This window comes from Rattus rattus, chromosome 17 (genome assembly GCF_011064425.1).
Source record: "Rattus rattus isolate New Zealand chromosome 17, Rrattus_CSIRO_v1, whole genome shotgun sequence".
NCBI lineage: Eukaryota > Metazoa > Chordata > Mammalia > Rodentia > Muridae > Rattus > Rattus rattus.
The window spans coordinates 42,351,548-42,372,679 of NC_046170.1; positions in this window are offsets into that span (position 1 = coordinate 42,351,548).

The following is a 21,132-nucleotide window of genomic DNA, read 5'->3' on the forward strand; positions in this document are numbered from 1 at the left end:
ACACACACACACACACACACACACACACACACACACACCGCTCTACTTGTGGACTTGTGGAACCAGGAGTTCCAATGTCACTTTCCCTGTTCTAGAGATCTCAGTCCCACCTCAGGATTTGTTTTACGTGTGTGGATGTCTTGCTCGTGTGTATTTCTGTGTACCGCATGTGGGCAGGGTGACTTCCAAAGGTCAGGCGAGGGCATAGAAACCCCCCCCCCCGGGACTGGAGTTACAGATGGTTGTGAGCTGCCATTTAAGAGCCGGGATTCCAGCCCGGGTCCTCTGGAAAACCAGCCAGAGCTCTTAACCGTTGGCTGGACAGTCTCTCCACGGCCCCCATCTCTCTGGTTTGCTGCAAACTCGTGAGAGGGCCAGACAAAGAGATGCCAGGATGGCCGGAGACAGGTCCCGCGCCGAGCAAGGCAGAGCCGCGGCATCATCATACCCATGGGCTCAGTTCAGTACCCGGTGGAGCTTGTAGCTGGAATGGCACTTAGCTGCAAGAGCCCGGGTAGGGCTTCTGGAAAAGCCGTGCCTTCACCTCTCTCCTTCTCCCCGACTCTCTCTTGGAAGCCATGCCCCTCTCACTCTCCTGCTTGTCCTGCCTCACACACCTACATCAAACATTCTCTGGATATATCTAAGTACTTCCAGGCTAAGCAGTCACCCCCCCCCAGGTTGCCACCCAGGGAAAGGACACCTTCCATCTAGCCATCTTCCAGGCCCTAGCACGCTCCCTCCCCTCCAGGAAGGGCCCTAGCATTGGCCATGGAAGGCCTTGAGAAGGGGCGTGGGAGATGAGCTTCAGACTATCCGTCTATACCGCATGCTCAGACTCGCTGAGCAAAGTTGCACGCTCGCTTCTCACGACCCATAGCTGGAGAAACCGAGGCACAGAGGGCTACTTTGCCTGAACTTCGATGGACCTTGGAAAAGACGAAATTGGGTCACACGGTGGCTCTCCCCTTCCTGCTTACATGGCTTCAGACGTGTCCCCCAACCTCTGAGCCTGGCTTGTCTCCTGTAAGCGAGCTCGACACGGGAACTCCCAACAAGGACGCTGGGGGTGCAAAAGGGACGCAGCATCGCTGTGCCCCCTTGCTCCACACTTGGCTTTCTTTGCTGTCTCTTAATGCCAGTCAGCAGACAGCGCAGGGCTCAGGCCTTGCGTGTGCCTTGGGAAAGTATACTGAGTACAATGAGAAATGGCTTCCGAAGAGGGGGCAGGGACCTGCTGCGACCTTCCTCTTTGAGGTGTGGTTTTGATTGACAGGATCCTCCCAGGTTTTGGAGGGATCTGGCCCCGCCTCTAAATGATGCAGTCACATTCCAGTGACCTGTTCTCAGCCTTAACTCCACTCCCGACCCTGCACCGGTCTCCCTGATGAAAGGGTCTATTCTAGGATTGGCTCTTTACTGACCAAACGCCAGAGCAGCAAGCAAGGCTCAGGTAAATGATACGTTGTCATTCATTAGAATAGCGAACAGAGGGTTGGGAACGGGAACAGGAGGGTCTCTCCTGAGAGAGGGTTACGGAGGTGGCAGGGGCTCAGCGACCTGCCCATGTATCCACAAAGTTTGACGGTGTGGTAGTCAGCCTTAACAGTCAACGTGACACAATCTGGATCGCCTGGGAGTGTCAGTGAGGCGCTGCCCAGGTTAGGATGGTTCGTAAGGATTGTGTCGATCGCACTACTTGAGCAATGCATTGTGGGTGACCCATTGCAGAGCAGGGTTGAATAAGCGTAGGAGAAAGCAGGCCGAACACTAGCGGGCCTACATTAACCCGCCGCTCTCTGCTCCTGACAGCAAGTGTAGCATGACCAGCTTTCTCAAGTATTTTTTTTTTTTTTTTTTTTGGTTTTTTTTCCGGACCGAACCCAGGGCCTTGCGCCCCCTAGGCAAGGGCTCTACCACTGAGCTAAATCCCCAACCCCAAGTATTTGCTTTTATAAGCTAAAATAAACACGTTCTTTCCTAAGCGGCTTCTAATAGGATATTCTAGCACAGCAGACAAGAAGCAAGAATAAGCAAGAGACTGTCCCAGGGCTGGGCTGCTGCCTCTGGAGGACACATAATCCTCAGAGGGTGTGACTCCCGTGACGGGTGACCTCAGAGAGTAGCAAACTGGGTGATTAGCATGTGGTCCTCCAGAGCTGGCCACCAGCACCACCACCTCGGCTTTGCAAATAAGACCCAGGAAGTAGGGGTCTGGTGGAAGGTTGAAGTTCTCGTTGCTCATGGCTTTTGGGACCTGCTGGCCACCATAGGAAAGGAAAGGACAATGTAGGTTGGTATAGACGAGTGTCTAGACACTGTTCTAGACACAGGGCTGAAACCTGATATCCCAGGTTTGTCCATGCCTGGCATAAATGAAAACATCAAAGGGTCTGGAAGGTGCGTGCGGGGCTCCCCATGCAGTTTAAAAAGTCTGAGTGAGGAGGGGCCTGGAGCTGTTGTTCTACCCCAGACACTGTCCTCTCATTGGCTGGGAAACGCAGCATCCGCCCTGCAGTCTTTACAGTGCATGGACAATCCAAGGCCTGGAAATGCAGGAGAGGAATGGGAGTCACCAGACAGGGCTCAGAGAGGGACGGAGACAGGGAGAGACGGAGGGGAAGGAAAAGACAAGGAGGGAGGAAAAGGGAGGGGACTTGTGTCCAGATGTCATTTCCCAGGGGTCATGTTTCTAGGGCGTGACTTTTCCTTTGATTATTCCCCACTATCTGTTTCCCAGGATCCAGTTCAGGTCGCTTGTGGGGAGGGCGACACGAATACCCATTGGAACTCAGGGGGAAGGACCACATTCAAACACGTGGGGTATGTGATGTGTGATCGGAGAGGGGTGGTATACAAATGGGCTATCCGAGGGCACATACCAGGTGGTGTATGGATGGGTGTGTGCTTGGGGTGTTTGGGTCTGTGACTAGGTCACATCAACTTATATAATTGGGAATTTATATTATTGGGGGCATGTGAATATGCAAGTGGACACACTGTGTGTTTAGCGTTTCTTCACTAGGTCAGATATGTGAGGAAAGATATTTTAAATCTTCTCGGGGCTGATGGCTCAGCAGTTAAAGGACTTGAGTCTGGTGACTCGAGTTCAATCCTGGGCTTTACATGGTAGGAGGAGAGAATCGACTTCTCCAAGTTGTCCTGTGACCTCCACGTTCACACAGCCCATGCAAAACAAACGAACACAATGTGAATTTTAAAATTAAAAAGGTTTATTTGGCTCACGGTTTCTAAGGCTCTGGTCTGCCGCCAGCTGGGAGCAGTCCTGCGGGCATGGGGTGTCTGAGAGAATATCCCGCCAGGACCGTGAGGCAGAGCAAAGCTGCTCACCTCACAGCGTGCTAGAGGCAGAGCAAGACGAGAGGAAGAGGCAGGAGTCATGCTTTCAGCTCCGACTTCCCTCGTCCAGGTCTCATTTCCTACTTCCCGCTGCTTCTGGGTGCTGCATCAGCCTCGGTGGCTCAGTCGCCTCCCAGAGGCTCCAGCTCCGAATGTTGCTGGATCAGAAGGCAAACCAACAACACAAGGCCCTTCCCTAGAACACGTCACATCCGGCTGCAGCACTGTCCTGGGCTTGTGGCAGGCGCTGTGCACACTAGCTCTGGACATCCAGACCCTGCTCTGTGGTCAATGCTGGAGATGCTTCCAAATGCATGAGAGGCAGCTATGAAGTGAGGGGTGGGCAAAGGTGGAAGATGCCTCATAGTTGTGCCTGTGACCTCATGAGGGTGGTAACCTGACTCTGAGAAGCCAAAAGGCACAAAGGTATTGATTGTAGCAGCACAGAGGAAGGAACTGTGGAAGAACACCTCCTTCTAACTCTATGGGGCCTTCCCCATGGTTCAAGCCGGAAGCCCATAAGGAAGAAGACTGGGAAATGTAGCCCAGGCTAGATGGGCAAAGCCACTCCATCCCCTTCTGTCAGAGGTCACCTCATCTTGAGTCAGATCGAGGGCCAGGTGGAGGTGGAGATCCCGGTGACATCTTGGAGGAGTGATGTGGTCAGACGTGGTAGGGGGGTCGGCAGGCTTGGGTTGGAACAAGGTGGGAGGGGCTGAGAGGGTGGGACAGCTATATGCTTGGCTGGGCTGGTGGAACATTGCCAGGCTCCAGGCTCCCCTAATTGTACAATCCCACTACCTCTGAGGGTTCCTTGTGGTCATTCTGGCCAAGAAACCCAAAAGAGGGATTCAGAAATAGAGCTAAATGGAAAATAGTTAAATCAAATTATAAACAAGTGAATTGGGAAGATTTTCATAGTCTTTGGCTATTTCTGACTGAGGCTATTTTCTGGGACTTGGGCAGTGCCAGCATCGGGGCTGAACATTCCTGGACCTACCCTACAAGTGACTGGCTGCCCTTTCCTGCCCCTCAGGGAACCCCCAGTCTATGCAGACCAAGTCCTGCTCTCCCCAAAAGAGACTTTCTGAGGAGCATACACATTGTCACAAAGCCTACCTGGGATACCCTGGGCTTGTGGCCTGCAGCTCTAAGTGAACTTCAGCCCCCTAGGTGCTGGGCAGAAGCTGGGGAATCTGAGGTGTCCCCCCAGCCCCTGGGACTAGGAGTCAGGTTTACTCCAGGCAAGTTGGCCTCCCAGCTCTTCTTTCAGCCTATGTCAACTTCACATCAAAACTCCTAGTGACTGTGCTTGCTTTCTGGCCTCTGACCTCACCGAAGATACTGTTCCTCCCAGGGCCATCCTGCAAAAATACCAGGATTTGGAGATCTTTCTAAAGGAGATGAGCTCACCCAGAGCAAATTTGGACCATAGCTCAGTACTGGATTGCTTGTCTAGATGCACAAGACCCCGGACCCAAACCCAGCAATGCAGACCCATTTACAAAGATCCCAAGACACAACAGAGAGCAAATATGGAAGGTGTCTGGGAACCTTGCTATTCCCCATGTGATTAGTATAAAGTTCCCAGGTCAGAACTATCAACTGACCCCAACTTCATGCAGCACATCCCTAAAGTATTTCAGTCTCAAGCGTGCTTCCTTGGCAGGAGTCAGAACAGGACTGGTAACTCATTGGGTGAGGTATATGTCAATCATCTAAAGAAAAATGGACCTGGTTACTAATTGGGTGAGATATGTGTCAAGCATCTAAATGGAACTGGTAACTCATTGGGTGAGGTATATATCAATCATCTAAGGATCATGTACATCACTTGGGAACGGGGTAGGGAACAAGTCAGATGGGGGTAGGGGGAAGGACATTGGTGGGCAGGGCCTGAGCCAGCTGTTCAGGTGTGGTTTCAGGTGAGGCTCAGAGCAGGTGAGGCCAGGCTATGAGAGCCAGGAGGGCAGTGGGGCGGGCTCCTCACCTGCCCTTCATTCTCTTCTGCACAGGCGGCTCAGGAAGCTTTAGGTTCATGTCTTCAGGGCAGGGGAGGGAAGTAGGGCTGACTCCTGTTGTTAGCTAGAACAAAGACATCTGTGTGGGCTCTGGAGATACCTACTCTTCATCTGGTCCCACAGACCTTAGGTCCTGGGTAGTGACAGTCAGGAACACACATTGAGCAACAGTGGGGCCAGTTGACTTCTGTGCACAACTGAGAAAGTTCGAGCTAACCATGGTCCAGGCACACAGGCCTGCTCCCACCCCACCCCCACCCCCGCCCCCACCCCAATCAGATCCTGTGTGGAGTTCCATACACCCAAATACACATGATCTGAAGCCTTTGCCTGCCTGCTGGCTCTTCTTCCTCAGAGCAATGCTGCCTGCTTCTATCCCCGGGGTGCACTTTTGTTGAGGGACTGATGAAGCTGGAGTGTGACCCCAGAACGATGTTTATCCTTCTACTTCCTCCCCGGCCACAGAAGCCAACTCACTTCACCCCATGCTTTCATAGAGGGCCATGGTTGGCAAGGATGACAAGCAGAGTGCAGGTCCACAGATAGGCAGATATGACAAGCAGAATGCAGATGACATGGATGGCTGTTTGTCCTCTGGCCAACGGCTTTCTAGAATGGAGGGATACAGTTTAGCCCCTGTGGCCTGTGAGCAAGTGTATACAGCCCTCGCTGGGGCTGGCTATACAGTTCTGTTGTCATCTTTGACGTGTGGCAATGTTCCACCGAGGGTTGGGCACCTCTGTCAGACACTTGAATATCTTCCTTTATGTCTAGAAGTTCTTTCTATCTTTGGGGTCCTGAGAGTTTGCGGAAGTCAGTGTCTGAGGTGTGCGTGTGTTCCATTTCTTTATTTACCCATGTCAGTTCCCTACTTCCTCAGTTTCTGTACCTGACTTCCCTAAACAGACGATTGTTAGTGTGTGTTCAACTTATGGACCCCTTGGATAAGGGGTTCTAGGGGTACCCAACCCTTTGCAAGGGCAGAGAAGCGCTGCGGCAGCCCGCCAGCTCTTTATTAGAGCCACACTTTGCACTCCCAAACAGGCAGGTTGTTAAAATACCTGTTAACGTCTCCTAGAAGGTGTGAATAAAATTCCCTGAGACACCAGAGGGGCAGCAGCAGCCCTCTAACCACTCTGCATGAGCAGAGAACCTCTGTACACCCTGCCCTGCCCTACCCCATACACACATTCCTGTGTATACATGTTCCCACATACACTGCCCTGTGTATACATGTTCCCACACACACTGCCCTGTGTGTACATGTTCTCTCACACACTGCCCTGTGTAGACATGTTCCTACACACACAGCCCTATGCATACTTGTTCCTACACACATAGCCCCGTGCATACATGTTCCCACATACATTGCCCTGTGTATACATGTTCCTCCCCAAGCCCTGTGTATGCATGTTCCCTACACACAACCCTGTGTATACATGTTCCCCCCCACAGCCCTGTGCATACATGTTCCTGCACACACAGCCCTGTGCATACATGTTCCCCCACACACAGCCCTGTGTATATATGTTTCCACACACACTGCCCTGTGTATACATGTTCTCCCCCACATCCCTGTGTATACATGTTCTCCCCCCCACATCCCTGTGTATACATGCCCCCCCACAGCCCTGTGCATACATGTTCCCATGTTCTACACCACTGCATGTGTGCATATACACACATCCCCTCCACATACATACTTCCCCTCCAACACACATGTATATACATTCTCCTAATGCACCCCACCAAACCACATACCCCTCCCCTTACCACACCCATTCCCCCTGTCTCCTTTCTTTCTCTCCTCCCCTCACTCCCTCCCCTCTCCCTCTCCCCTCCATCTCTCTCTACCTCTCCCTCCTATATTCCAGCCCCAGGGTTGAGCAGCAGCCTCCTTAAGGTCTCCCCTGGGCTCCCTGTGACGTTTCCCTTTGTCCTTTATGAGGGTGGGTGGGCCTCAGTTCTCAGGGGGAGCTGAGATCTTTCAATGCATGGAGGAGGGGAGGGGAGAGGAGGGCAGGGGAGGAGAAAGCATCCCTGGACCTGCGGGGGGGGGTCCCCCTGGCTGTCCCAGCTTTCTGCTCCTCAGACTCAGACTCATTCCCTCTAGCCCAGGGCTGCTGTGGCCCCAGCCTCCCCACTTCACAGCTCCAGGCTGACTCCGCTGCTCTGCGTTCCTGTGTTCGGCAACAGCTGGCTGAGCTTAATTAAGCCCCACAGTGCCGGTTCCACCTGGTGAAGAATTAACAACAACAACAAAACAGCAAACATCAGAGGAGGGGGTAGCTTGGGCCTCCCGCCTCTTCCTCTGTGACAGCCCGAGATGCATGCTGTCACCACCGAGTCCAGGGAAGGCATCATCGACCTAGGCGCTGTAGGTCTTAGCCTGCTACTGTCTGTATCCGCTCTGTGCACGGCGGGCAGCCAGTTTACCCCTCTGAGGTGAGCGGATTCAGGCTACAGAAGGCCACAGCTCAGCTTTCCACATGTGACTCCTGAGGATTGTCACGCGCGTGGCCGTGAAGCCACCCAGCTATTGGGCATGTTTATGGTCTGCAGGGTCTAGGCAGATGATAGGTGAGCAGAGTCCAAGATGCCACACACACTTGCAGGGGGCAGCCATGGATTAGCCTGGAAAGAAGCTGATAGACTCCCCCCGCCAATGTCCCAGCATCCTGTAGGGCCTGAAAGCAAAGGCTGACCCCTCAGTGAGTGGACAGAGCAGAGCATGCTCAGTGCCCAGTGGATCCCACTGCTCTTATGTCTGTGCTTGGCAACCGCGGCTCCAGGAGAGCGTCCTGGGCCTCCATGCTACAGGGCTGGAGCTTAGGAAGGCTGGCCGTAGTTATAGCTGCAGCCATGAAGAATGGGGTTACCTAAGCCAGGCTGAGTAAGGGTGGGGCTTCCTCAGGTGCAGACTCCAGAGGGGCCTAGAGAAGAAGCCACAGCTAGGGGCACCCTAGGTGAGTAGTCCTCAGAATGCCAAACTCACACAGGCCAGCAGAGGTCAAGGCCCCCTGTACACCAAACCTGGAGACTTTATTGATAATGTGTACACGTCTGCTTCCAATGCAGGCTTGAGAGATGTCACAAAACAAAATATCCATGGTAGAAATGGCAGATTGTCTACGCCATAGATTACTGTACTCTGTCAAATCTGAGGTCTCGTTCCGGGTTCCTGGTACCTAGAGCAACACGGGAAAGAAGGGGGGTGTATTAGCTGAATGTTCAGATTTCATGGTTCTGTTTTGTGTTTCGGTAGGAGACACTAGAGCTTTGGTGGATGGAGCTGTGTTAACTGTGGAAGCCCCAAATGGGATCTCCAAATCTCTGACTGAGCCAAAAATCACCCAACCCCCTTCAGTGTCAGAATATCACCACGCCTTTCTTCTGTTTGCCTTTGTGGGGAAGTCTCATGTATTCTGTTGCTGCTGAATGAAGGGGCTACCACTATCAATGAGGTCATGGTGGGTGAAGCTCCTGTCTTCTCCCTAGTCTCCCCCTCCTGACTTTCTGGTTTTATATTTGACAGGGATGTTGGGACCGCCAACAGTGACTATGAGTTTGTCCGTTTCCCTTTAGATTTGTGCCATGAGTTTTAAACTTTTTCTTAAGAGCAGGCCCCGCGGTTCTTCCTCTGAGTTCATAACTGTTGTGTTCCTCTTCAACTCTAATGGGACTTCTCGTCCGCAGCCTCCTCTGTCTACTCTTAGCGAAACCACCCCTGATTTCCTTTCAGTCTTTGAAAAGTGGAGTGTGTCTCTGTGTGTGTGTGTGTGTGTGTGTGTGTGTGTGTTCATGTGCATATGTGCATGGAGGTCAGAGGACAGCTTTCAGGGGTCAGTTCTCTCCTTCCACCATGTGAGTTTGGGGAATCAAACTCAGGTTGTCAGGCTTAGTGGCAAGCACCTTTTCGCACTGAGGCATCTGACTGGCCCTCCTTTTGCTTCCTTTCCTTCCTTGTGGTATTGGGGATTCAACCAACCCAGGGCTTCTAACACGGTAGAAAGGTTAAACCTCACATGCTGGCCCTTCAACTTCTGCCTTTTAAATCAGATATTAACCCATTTATATTTAATTTAATCATCAACATGGAGGAGCTTAAACTCTCTTGGTATTTGTTTTATATACAAACCTGGGTTTCGTTTCATATTTTCCTCCTTGTCTACTTGAATTATTTGATTACTCTGTAACGTTTGATTTCGTTCAGGAGGTACACCTCTTAGCTTCTTATTTTTGGCAGCTGCTCCAAGGACAAAGATATCTTTATTCTGGACTCAAGCCACATCTATAGATATGATCTCATGCTCCGAAAGGAAATGCTGCTGTAGTGCCTCTACCCTCCTGTCTTGGGTTGAAAGCACACATGTCCCTTCTGCAGATGCCATGAGTCTTCCCACCAGACACTATTGTGTCTCTCTCATTGTCCTCTAAAGAAGGTTGGAAATGAAAAGAGGGCTTTGCGTTACCACGTTGCAACTTCCCACAGCTTCCTCTCTCAGGAGGCCTGAGGCTCTCCAGACCATCTTCTGTCTTGAAGGACTTCTCCACCGTTCCCTGCTGTGTCATCTGCTGTGGTGGACTGTCTCAGATTTTGTTCACCCCCCCAAAAAATGCTTTGTTTCTGTCTAATCCTTGAAGGGTGTTTCAATATTCTTTGTTTATACATTTGTTCCGACGTTTTAAAGGCTCTCCTGCTGTCTTCAGTCTTGCATTGATTCTGATCGGAAGTCGCCAGTATTCCTTACCAGGTCCTCCTGTGTGTCTGTGTGTCTGTGTTATATCTGTCTGTCTCTACCTGCTCCTGGGGTGGTTTCTTTAGCTTTGGTTTCTGTAGTTTGCCTGTGGTGTTTATGTTATGATGATACTTTCTAGTTTGCTTTTTTTTGTTTTTTTTTTGTTTTTTTTTTTTTTTTTGCTTGCTTTCTAGTTTTTATGCCTTCATTGATTGGTAAACATTTTTGTCTTCTCTGAATCTCTGTTTTCTCCTTCCACATCCCAGGCACAGACAGGTGGCTGGACTTCCCATTCTACCACAGGTGGTAGCATCTTTGTTGTTCTGTTTTTAAGACAGGGTCTGGGGTTGGGGATTTAGCTCAGTGGTAGGCCCTGGGTTCGGTCCTCAGCTCCGGAAAAAAAAAAAAAAAGACAGGGTCTCCCATATCCCAGGATGGCCTCCTCAGACTCAATCTGTAGTCGAGGATGACCTTGAACCGCTGATCCTCCTGGAGCCACGTCCTGAGTTCTTATATAGGTGTGAGCTACCAGCATGCCTGACTTATATGGTTCTGGGGACCGGATCCAGGGCTTCATGACTGCTAGACAAAGGCTGAAACATGTCTAGAGCCATATTGAGTCTTTACATCTGTGCTTAAATCGGGATTCTTTAAATAGATCCATCTTTGTGTTCTCTCACCTTTCTTTCCTGTGGTCCAAACTGCTGCTCACCTGTTCTTTCAAACCTTTCCCTTCTGATTCCTGCACCTGGGTCACTTCTGGGTCTGTCCTCTGAGGTCTTTTCTATGACTAGGGTGATGTTTGTTTCAGCCATGAAGCCTTACCTGGCAAAACTGTTCACAAAGAGGGGTTACAAGGCACACTTTGTGTGAAGACCATCACCACGCTGTTCTCAAGACTTGCCTTTCCAAAGCCTTCAGCCAACATTTGCACTCCATCCGTGCGAGCTGAAGACCGTCAGGAGTGTCACATTGACTTCTGGTGACAGTTCTCACAGGCCTGTGCATTTCTACCCATGTCTCATGTGGTTACAGGGCACTCCTGTGGACTGCTCTGGCCTCTCCTTTGTATAGCTTCTTTCTCTCTACACCTCAGTACCCTTGAACACCAGCCCCTGTTTCCTGAGTCTACTGAGGCCATTGTGCCGTCTTGGCCTCTACAGCACTCGGCAGGAGCCGGAGAATCTTCTCCAGGCAGAAAGCTGAGGTTGGTTCGCAGCATCTTCCATTCAGTTGGTCACAATTTTGTTCCTGTGGCAGACCAGCACAGAGAAGTGCAGAGTCAGGTTGGCTCAAGTTTCACAAGGGTAGAGGAAAAGAAGAAGAAGAGATGGAGGAGAGAGAGCAAGGAAGGGAAGAAAAGGGGGGACAGGGGAGGAAAAGAAGAGGAAGAAGGGGAGAGAGCAGATAGGAAGAACCTAGGGCAAGATGGCCCCTAAGAGCATGCACCCAGAGAGCTCCACCTCCCACGAGGTCCCGCCTCCCGCGAGGCCCCCGCCCCCCGCGAGGCCCCGCCTCCTAGTAGGGCCATCATGTCATAGATGGCTCAGTGGATCTATGTTCTGAATAAGTCGGAACCATCAGGGTCCAGGCACCTCTCAAGGACTGGGTCCGTAGCTGGGAGGCAAGCCTTGCACGTATGAGCCTTTCAGGAAGCATTCCACATCTAAACCACCGTGTGCAGAAGTGCGGCTAAGCAGCTGTCTCTGGCAGGCATGGAATTCTGACGTCTGTTATTCTAATCATGGCCAGAAGCAGTCTCACCATCTACTTCCTTCCGTAACTTTCTGTCCGTGAGGGGATTCCTGCTTTACCCTGCTCCTGCTCCTGCCTTTTCCAAGCCTGGCCCCAGGGCCGTGCTGATGCTCTGTCATTGGGTGTATTTGGGGGTCTCTTGCAGCGGGAATGAACCTCTCAATGATCCAGAGGTGCCTACAGCTAGCACCTCATTTAGGAAAGTGCCAGGCTCTTGTGGATCTCCACGGACACCTTGGTGGTGTCAGCACAGTGTTAGAGACGTGGGTTTGGGTGATGGCTGCTCTTCCCAACCCCCACCTACTTTCTTCTGGGCACAACTGGCATCCAGAATATCATATGTGGGTCTTTGGATGCCAGGGTCCCGGAAACGGGTCCATTTGCCGGGCAGGGCTGATCAGAAGTTAGTATGCGCAAGCCCACACAGGCACATCCATGTGTATAGACACACATATGACTGGAGCCCACACACGTGTGCCTGAGCACAGATCGCATGTACATGTGCACAGTCCTCAAGCTCACACATACAACATGCCCACACACACCCTCACACGTTCAGGCGTGTGAAGGCTTATGCTCAGTCCAAGGGTAGGAAGGAGGATTCTCTTTGGAGAGTCCCTTATCTCTGGTGATTCTGGGGATCACTCTCTTCCTTGGGCCAGCAGGTGGGTGCTGGTGGGAAGGCAGGGAAGGATGCCAACGCATTTCCTCAGCACACACTCTTTCGGGTGCCAGGGCCAGACTCCAGCCAGGACCAGAGGCTATCTCAGGAACCCAGGCAGGACCCTATAAGATGAGGCACCAGGGTTTCCAAGACACAGAGTGCAAAGCCATGATTCCTCGTCTATACTGTGAGTGTGCAGTGCTCACAGGAGGTCAGAAGCTATACCGTGACTCTGCACACCCCCGCCTTCAGGCCTTGAGAGAGGAGTCTTGTCTCTGGCCACGACTCGTGGCTTCCAGCTGTTTTCTCTCCCTCACCCTTGCCCTATTCTCTCCTCACAGCCGTGCTGTCTTCCTGCAGGCACAAAGGCGTCCCTCCAGTGCTAACGGGCCACAGCTCCCTTTGCCCATTCCTGGTCTCCCTTTCCATCTGCCCCTCATTCCCTTTCCCTCCCCCATCATCTCCCTCCCCCTCTGGAGCAGCAAGAGAAATGAAAGTCTAGATCCTCTCTTGGTGATAATTATTGAAAAGTTCAGTCAGAGACAGACAGCAACGCTGTGAGCAGGCGAGCGGCGGGGGGGGGGGACATTAAAATGCACACACACAGCTTGCCTTGCAACAGATGTTGGCATAATTAGAGAGAAAAAAATTATGAAATTAATTTGTGGTTCAATGTAAATTTCACCAATGCGGGTGGGGGGAGAGCTGGGCTGTAGTCACCTCCTGTGTGCACACAGGCGTGCCCACATACCTGACATGCCCACATGCATGCACGAGCACGCACACACATGTGTGTGTACACACCTGAATGTGCAGATCCCAAATCCCAGGGGAGTGGCCGTTGTCAAGCCTCTTCAGAGGAAAAAATGGGTGTGAAAAAATAGAAAGGGACCTGAGAGCGGATCCTCCTGTCAGATTCAGCCGCTGGGATTGCTGAAGATGCTTCCTCCCCCACCAAAGGAGAAGACTCAATGGAGATAGCACAGCTCGTGGAGCTGGGCGGGCCCTTGGGCATCACAAGAGCTGGAGTCTGACAGTTATTTATACCTTGAATGTGCATAAAGCTGCAGCTGGGGTCTCACCAACCTTTTCCCCACTGTGTGCTGGGCCTGTTCCCTACTGTGTGCTGGACCTGTTTTCTACTGTGTGCTGGGCCTGTTCCCACTGTGTGCTGGACCTGTTCCCTACTGAGTGCTGGACCTGTTCCCTACTGTGTGCTGGGCCCATTCCCTACTGTGTGCTGGGCCTGTTCCCTACTGTGTGCTGGGCCTGTTCCCTACTGTGTGCTGGGCCTGTTCCCTACTGTGTGCTGGGCCTGTTCCCTACTGTGTGCTGGGCCTGTTCCCTACTGTGTGCTGGGCCTGTTCCCTACTGTGTGCTGGGCCTGTCATTGACTCAGTCCCCAGCTAGATATGATCAGAAAGGAGACAGAACATTCTGGGGACTGTGGCTGGGGAAACGGGCAGGAACTAGTGACAAAGTGGTGTGAGGGGACTGGTAGGTCCTTGGAGGGAGGACCAGAGTGCACAGCCTGGCTGGTCAGAGGTGCTAGAGGGTGGGTACCCAGCTGAGGTGTATGCTTAGAGCACTGTTTTCTCTTCCCGCTATCCATCATCCTGGGGACCTCCAGTGAGCCTGTGGGGTCCCTGGGCAGGTGGACATGCAGACCCACAAGCCATTGCTTCATAGAGACCACACACAGGCAACCCTGCCAGGCTGGGACTGGCTCCTTTCTTCTGTTCCAGTGACCGTGTGACCTGCTGGTACTTAATTATTGTATCTTCCCAGGGGGATAGTGGCTGGGCTGCCCCATCTGTCAACCTGGGCTGGTCATAGGCAGTATCTCTGAAAGTCCTGCCCTACACTGGACTCCACCAGGGTCACCTTCCTTGTCGGGAACAATGTCAGTTCACCACACTGTGTGCATTCCCTGACTCAGCTTTCAGACCTCAGTGTGTGCACAGTGCTGGGCTCCACTGTCCCCCCATCCTGCTCCGGGGTGAGTCTTCCCCTAAAGCCCTTCCATCTGTCCAGTATGAAAATGGTTTCCCATCCACGCCTCTTCTGTCTCCTTTAGCAGCCATCTCTATGGGGACGCAGCCACGTGGACTGTGGGGCCTGTGCCTCTCAGTGATGCTCCCCCAAACCCCTTCTCCATGCTAACTGCACCTTGCAGTTCCCCAGATGCAAGCTCAAGATAGTCATATTCCTCCTACCCCTGCAGGCAAACTCCTCACCCCATGTCCCCTCAGAGCCACTCATCCTGATGCAGCCTCCACAATCAACGTGCCAGCTCTGTCTTCCAGGAAATCCTCCCTGCCCTCCCTCTGCAGAGCAGGATGCATGCAGGGGCATTGTGCATAGATACCTTATCAGCAAGGTTTGAGCGGCTGGCGCCACCTTCCTCCACAGGGGCCGCAGTCTGCAGACCTCCTCCTGGCACAGTTGCTACTGGCACAGAAAGAGCCGTTGACAAGTCTGGCCCCAAGGGGGTTTGGGGAGATAGGAGAGGCCAAGTTGGGGCAGTCAGAAGTCTGAAGTGTAGCGGTCGATCAGCTAAGGAGAGCAGTGGCAGGCACCCTCGCCTCTGCCGTGCTAATGGTACCAGGCAGTGGCTCAGACCTAGAGAGACCTATTTGTGCTTCACATATGGTCTAGGGTCCCAGAGACATTTAGGAGTAGTTTGGACAAAACCTGGAATGGAGGTGGGGTCTTATGTGTCTCAATTATTCTTAGAGTATGTGCATGCATATGTGTATGGGCATGTGCATGTATATTCATGTGTGTATGTGTGCATGCGTGTGTGGGCATGTGTGTATGTGTGCATTGTATGGGGGCATGTGTGTATGTGTGCATGTGTGTATGTGTGTGTATATGTGTGCATGCGTTTGCATGTGTGTATGTGTGCATGTGTTTGCATGTGTTTATGTGTGCATGTGTGTGCATGTGCATGTATGTTCATGTGTGTATGTGTGCATGTGCATGTATGTTCATGTGTGTATGTGTGCCTGTGTGTGCATGTGTGTGTGTTCATATAGGCATGCACATGCTACCAACTGCATGTGGAAGTGGGAGGATAACTTTGTATGAATCAGTTGTCTTCTACCATATGGGTCCCAGGGATCAAACGCAAATCATCACACTTAATGGCAAGCATCTTTTACCCTCTGAGCCATCCTGCAGGTCCCTAGAGCAGAGGATTTAAATGCGGCCTCGGGCGCCCTCAGGTCCAGGCACATACATAGTGCTAAGAGGTTCCAAGTGATTACGTCAGTGTCGTGAGACCTGTGGCGCTGAAGTCAGGGCAGATTCTAGGCTGGTGGTGTCTGATCTGCTGCCTCTGTGGATAAGGGCAGGGCGTGGTTAGCAGGACTGAGGCGGAGGGCCACAGACTGTTCTGGACCTCTCCAAGGTACTGAAAGACTTGCCGAGCGAGGCTAAGGAGTTGTGCCAGGTGTGGGGCCCTGGGAACTCTGCTAGGCCTCCTCTCGCCCCATCCCAGCCTACTGTGCTGACGACTGGTGCTCCTTACAGTTTCTGACACTTGAAATAAGTGGGTGAGGTGAGGCCTTGGGGTGGCAGCCTTCACCCCTGCACTCGCTGTGTGTCTTGATTTGATTTTTCATCCCTCCTGACCAGATGCATGGTTACCTGCCCCGGCGTGTGCTACAGGTCTGGGCTCAGGCTGCTGGCCCCATGGGGGTGGAGGGAGCCAGGTCTACCACTGCCTTCCTGCTGCTTTCCTTGACCACCGTTTCAAGCCCTTCTCATTTACAGCTAAGTTAAGGAGCAGAAGGGGAAACTGAGGCTGGGCGAATCCACCCGTCCCTCAGGGGACCCTCTACATGTAAGTGTGCACATATCTGAGGCACATGAGGAGAAGAAGACCGCTGCTGAGTGAGAGACGGTGTAAGTGGGCGCCCACGGCCCAGCGAGGATGTATACGGCGACTGTGGAGTGGATACAACCGGCGGTCGCGGGTTGGTGTATGGCCCGCCCGAGGGGCAGCGTGCGTCCCGTGCTGGTGTGGCACGTAGACGCGTGTGTTTCAGGGGTTGTTTCAGGCAGCCCCCCACAAGATCCACTCCCCAGCTCCTTAAGGCTCTCCCATTATTCTGACATTTGTGCACATCACGTACCGGCAAGAAGTAATTTACTTAGAAGAAATTAAAAGTTCATTTTAATTGAGCGCACGCTGCAGTATGCAAATGTGCGGCACATTATGCACACTGGTGCAGAGACAAAGCCATCATCAGCGTTTAACCCTCCGCGTGCTGGACCCCTCTGCTCCGGGAGGGGCTCCAGGCCTTGGAAGGGCCTCCTCACCCACCAGCAGGAGGAATGCTCAATGCTTAGAGTCTACTGAAATCTCTAGATGGTAACAATGCCCATGCACTGGGCCTGGGGGGGAAGGGAGGGTCAAGACTGCAGGCTCAACCCAATCCAGATCCAGTTCACAGCCTTAATTGATGAAGTCCCAATGAGACCGTGGGGACAGGTGCATACAGGCCTAGTGGCCCAGGACAGGTCCAGTTCCACCGTGCAGGCTACCTCTGAGCCGGACTCTGGGTATGGATAGGTAAGGTGCCAGATCTATGGAGGAGCCCGGTATCGACCTCCTGTAAGAGGAGGGCTACAGCAGCAACTGCAGCAACTGCAATTCTCCCAGGTTCCATATTCTTTCCAACAGCAGAACTGTGAGTGATGCTCCCACAGCAGAGCTGGTCTCCTCTTGGCGTTTAAGGCCCAGGACATCCCACACGCCAAGGCCGCATGCATCCCATCCACTCACTCTGTGCTAGAACTGCAAACCCCGGAGGTCCAGAGAAGTCAGCAGATGCTACACTTCCCGGGGAGGTTTCCAGAGGCAGGGCTGCAGTCCCACCCAGCTCCTGGAGCCTGAGGTCTCAGAGATAGCAGGGGTAGGGGGTGGGGAGACATACCAGGACTTCTCTTGACCCTGCCATACCTTCCTAAAGGGGTCCTGGCCCTTACCCAGAAAAACAAAAAGAGCTGTCAAGTAAAAAATGGAGAAAGGGGCCCTCAGCATCAGTCAGCCTGGCCCCAGGCGTAGGGCCTGGATGTGTGCCTAGGTCTCTGGGGTCTCCTCGCCTCATCTATAGATGAGCAATGCTTGGCCCCTGGAGATTTCCGCGTAGCACAGCCCGGGCATCCATCAGGTGTCTCGGATGGGTCTCCGCCTTCCCGCAGCCCCGCCCCCACCCCGTCCCTTTCCTGTCTGGTTCTTCCGTATTGGGTAGCAGGGAACACCTGCGCAGCCCAGCCAGCCCGCCTCAGGACGGAGCAGAAGGCCAACTCCCACCTGGCCTCCCTGAAGGAGTAGATTGGCCGGGAGCAGGAGGATTCCCACCGGAGCCCAGGCTGGTCCCTGGGTTGATGTTTTCACGTTGGATTTTTTTTTCTTTTTTTCTTTTTGCTACCTGTCAGACCTGGGATTTTTAATGACAGTGAAATGAAGTTGCTTCACAGATGTGAGATGACAGGCAGCTGCAGGAGGCAGACAAATTACCTCCAGACCCAGCCCACAACGCCCACGCAGCCACACAAAGGAAGCCAGCCTGCCTCACTTGGATGAGCAGGAGCAGCAGGGGGCTCGAGCAGGCTGTTCCAGCTTCCCCAAGGCTCGGCCCTGCCACAGGGCCCCGTCGGCTCCCTGTACAATGAGGGCAGCCTGACTCCGGCCTTCTGGCCCTGGCCCTCAGAGTTCAAAAGCACGAGGTTCTCTCCTAGACACAGCCCTGTCCCCTGCCCAAAGATGAGCTTCCCATCCGTCAGTCATCCCCCTCAGGAGACCATGATGAGCCGCCTACTGCAGTGGGAGAAAGAAGGGCCCTGGAAACCATAGGGAATTGAGGTTCGGAGTCAACAGAGGAGAGGGAATCTTCGGGAGAGGGGGAGGCCACAGAGGGAAGGAAGCCAGAGAGGACAGCTGGAATCAACTTTCTCTCAGCTGGGCTCGCTAGCTAGGTGTGAGGTGTGGAGGGAGCTCCTTTCACTCCCCTGAGCTCTGAGATCCATGAAGGGAGTCTAGACTCTGGGCCTGCGTTGGCCCAGGCACCTGCGTTGGTTGCACGTCTGGGATCCTTGGGCCTCTCCTCTTTCATTCCCAAAGAAGCCCTCAGACCTTTGAGTTCATGGGCCTTTCCTCTTCCTGTGCAGAAGGCCCCAGAGATTCATGGGAGAGGAGATGCGGTCCCGGCCTCGGGCAAGGTGGATACAGGATTGGGGATGCAGTCCATCCCTCCCAAAGGATAACAGAGGAGCCACTGTGATCCCCCAGATAGAACTGGTCCCCCACTTATTCTCTGGACTACCTCCCTCCCCAGGTAGTAAGTTTACCCCTGTGCTCTCTGGGCTCTAAGGTGTGTCCCTTTGAGTCTTCCAGCACTACCAGATCTCCATCCTACAAGACTACCCCCTCCACACTGGGAGAGTATTCTTCTGCTAACTATGCAGCTTTGGGTGAGCTACTGACCCCTATGGGCCTTTTCTTCAGGCGTCACAGGCACACATCTTAGCCGAGCTTGCCTAAACCACAAAAGGTTCAGCCCTGCCTCCAGCCCCCTAAGTCTGGGAGCCCAGCTGAGTCGGGGGCTCTGATCCTTTATATGGGGACCAGGAGTATCTTCAACATGGCTCCTGCATGGACTGTTAGTGTGCACAGTCCCAGAAGCCCCTCGCTCACAGCCAGCTGTTTTCCTGTCCTGGGTGTCATTTCACCTTTAGTTATTCTGTCCTACCCCCAACAGGCTCTGGAAACGCTGACACAGTCCTGCTCCAGGGTGCCCCTATCACCTTGCTTCCTTGACCTCGGTCATGCCCCTTGAATAGCTAGGCTTCCATTCTGGTCACCAAGACCCTGGCCCTGCAGCCACATGATAGGATACTTGTAGTCATCAGTCCCTTCTGTGCGCATCAGTTCTTCCAGACATTGGTCTCATTGGGCATGTGCCAAGTGTCAGGCTCAGGACAGGGTCTTCTGAACACTGCACATAGGTGGACTGAGGGCAATAAGAAGAGCCCCATGAAGGCCACTGATAGTGAGAAGCTTGCCTCTGGGTCTCTGGGCTGCTGATATTGCTGTGAAGACATGACTCCTTGCTCGTAGTGGCCTTCAATGCCAAGGCAAGGGGGCTCTGTGGGACTTGCATGGGCTCCATGTGGGCTCTGTGGGACTTGTATGGGATCCATGTAGCTCTGTGGAACTTGCCTGGAGTCTTTGCATGGGGTCCTGTGGCTCTGTGAGACTTGTGTGGAGTCCATGTTGCTCTGTTGGACTTGTGTGGAGTCCATGTGTCTCTGTGGGACTTGCATGGAGTCTGTGTGCCTCTGCAGAACTTGCATGGGGTCCGTGTGGTTCTGTGGAACTTGTGTGGGGCCCTTGTTATCTAGAGAGGGCCTTAGTGTGTGGACATCTTCTTGTTCATCTATTCTGTGTGGCCAAAAGATTTCAACTGCAGCTCCCTAGAACCGTGGATTCCAAAGCCTTGATCTGCTCTCCAACCTTCGCCTTCTGTCCCCAGTGGGTGCTCAGGACCCTAGCAGCCCTCTGCCTGACTCATCCAGCCTTAATCTGTCTCCAGCAAAGCTTCCCTGTTCTAAAGAGACAGGCAGCGTATGAAAACCCTTGTCCAGTACTTAGAACCATCACAGCTTGGTCCTCTCCAAAGTCATCAAGCCCAGCACGCTCTGTCATTTCTGCACTGTGGAAACAGAGTCTGGGTGAGAACCAGAGTTGCTGGCAATCACTGTACCTGGCAGCATACAGGCTAAGGGAGGCCGGGTTATGCTTAGGTCACACACTTGAGTCCACCATCCAGTCCCGGCCTGACACATCACAAGCCCCTGAATACAGAGGGGACAAGTGTCCCCTATGTTTCAGTGAGCCCTTTTGCCTTCTTCCTCACAGCAGCTCTGGTGGTGGAGACGCAGCCTCATTTTGCCAGAGCCAAGGAGGATGCTACCCCCTCCAGATAGGGACTCTCCAGTGGTTGCTCGCGCCAGAGGGGGCAGGGAGAAGTATCACCATGCTATTTCTATTGCGACACCTCTCTCATTATGGGCCACTGCAGCCAGTGGTTGGCCTGTGAAGGAAGGGCAGCCATAGCCTGCCATTTCTTATGCACACGGCACTATACTGGCTGTAGACGGGGGACAGACAAACAGATAAAGTCAGTGGAGTGGCCGAAGGGATCCAGATGCCTGTGGTTGCATGTGAAGAAGAGCTAAGGAGGGGTACTTGGGGTCATCTGTGGATCTCCACACAGTCTAATATTGAAGTAGCTAGACAGAATCTTGCAAAGCCAGGGGTAGCTAGTTGAACCCAGGAGTGTGTGCTGGGGCACTCTGGGGGGTGGTCCCATAGAGCCTAGGTGGGCTGGTTTAAGTAGTTGGGTCTTTGGGGAGGGTGAGCTGCACCCCCAAGAGCTCCCTGCTGAAGGCTCCAGATGGAGAGTAGAAAGAGTTAAGTCCTCTGTGAGCAACTGCGAGAAGAAAGTGGTAAACAATTTTTCTCTCCCTCGGCTAAATTAATATGCAAATTCCTAAGCCCCCTCCACTGGCGTCCCCTGCC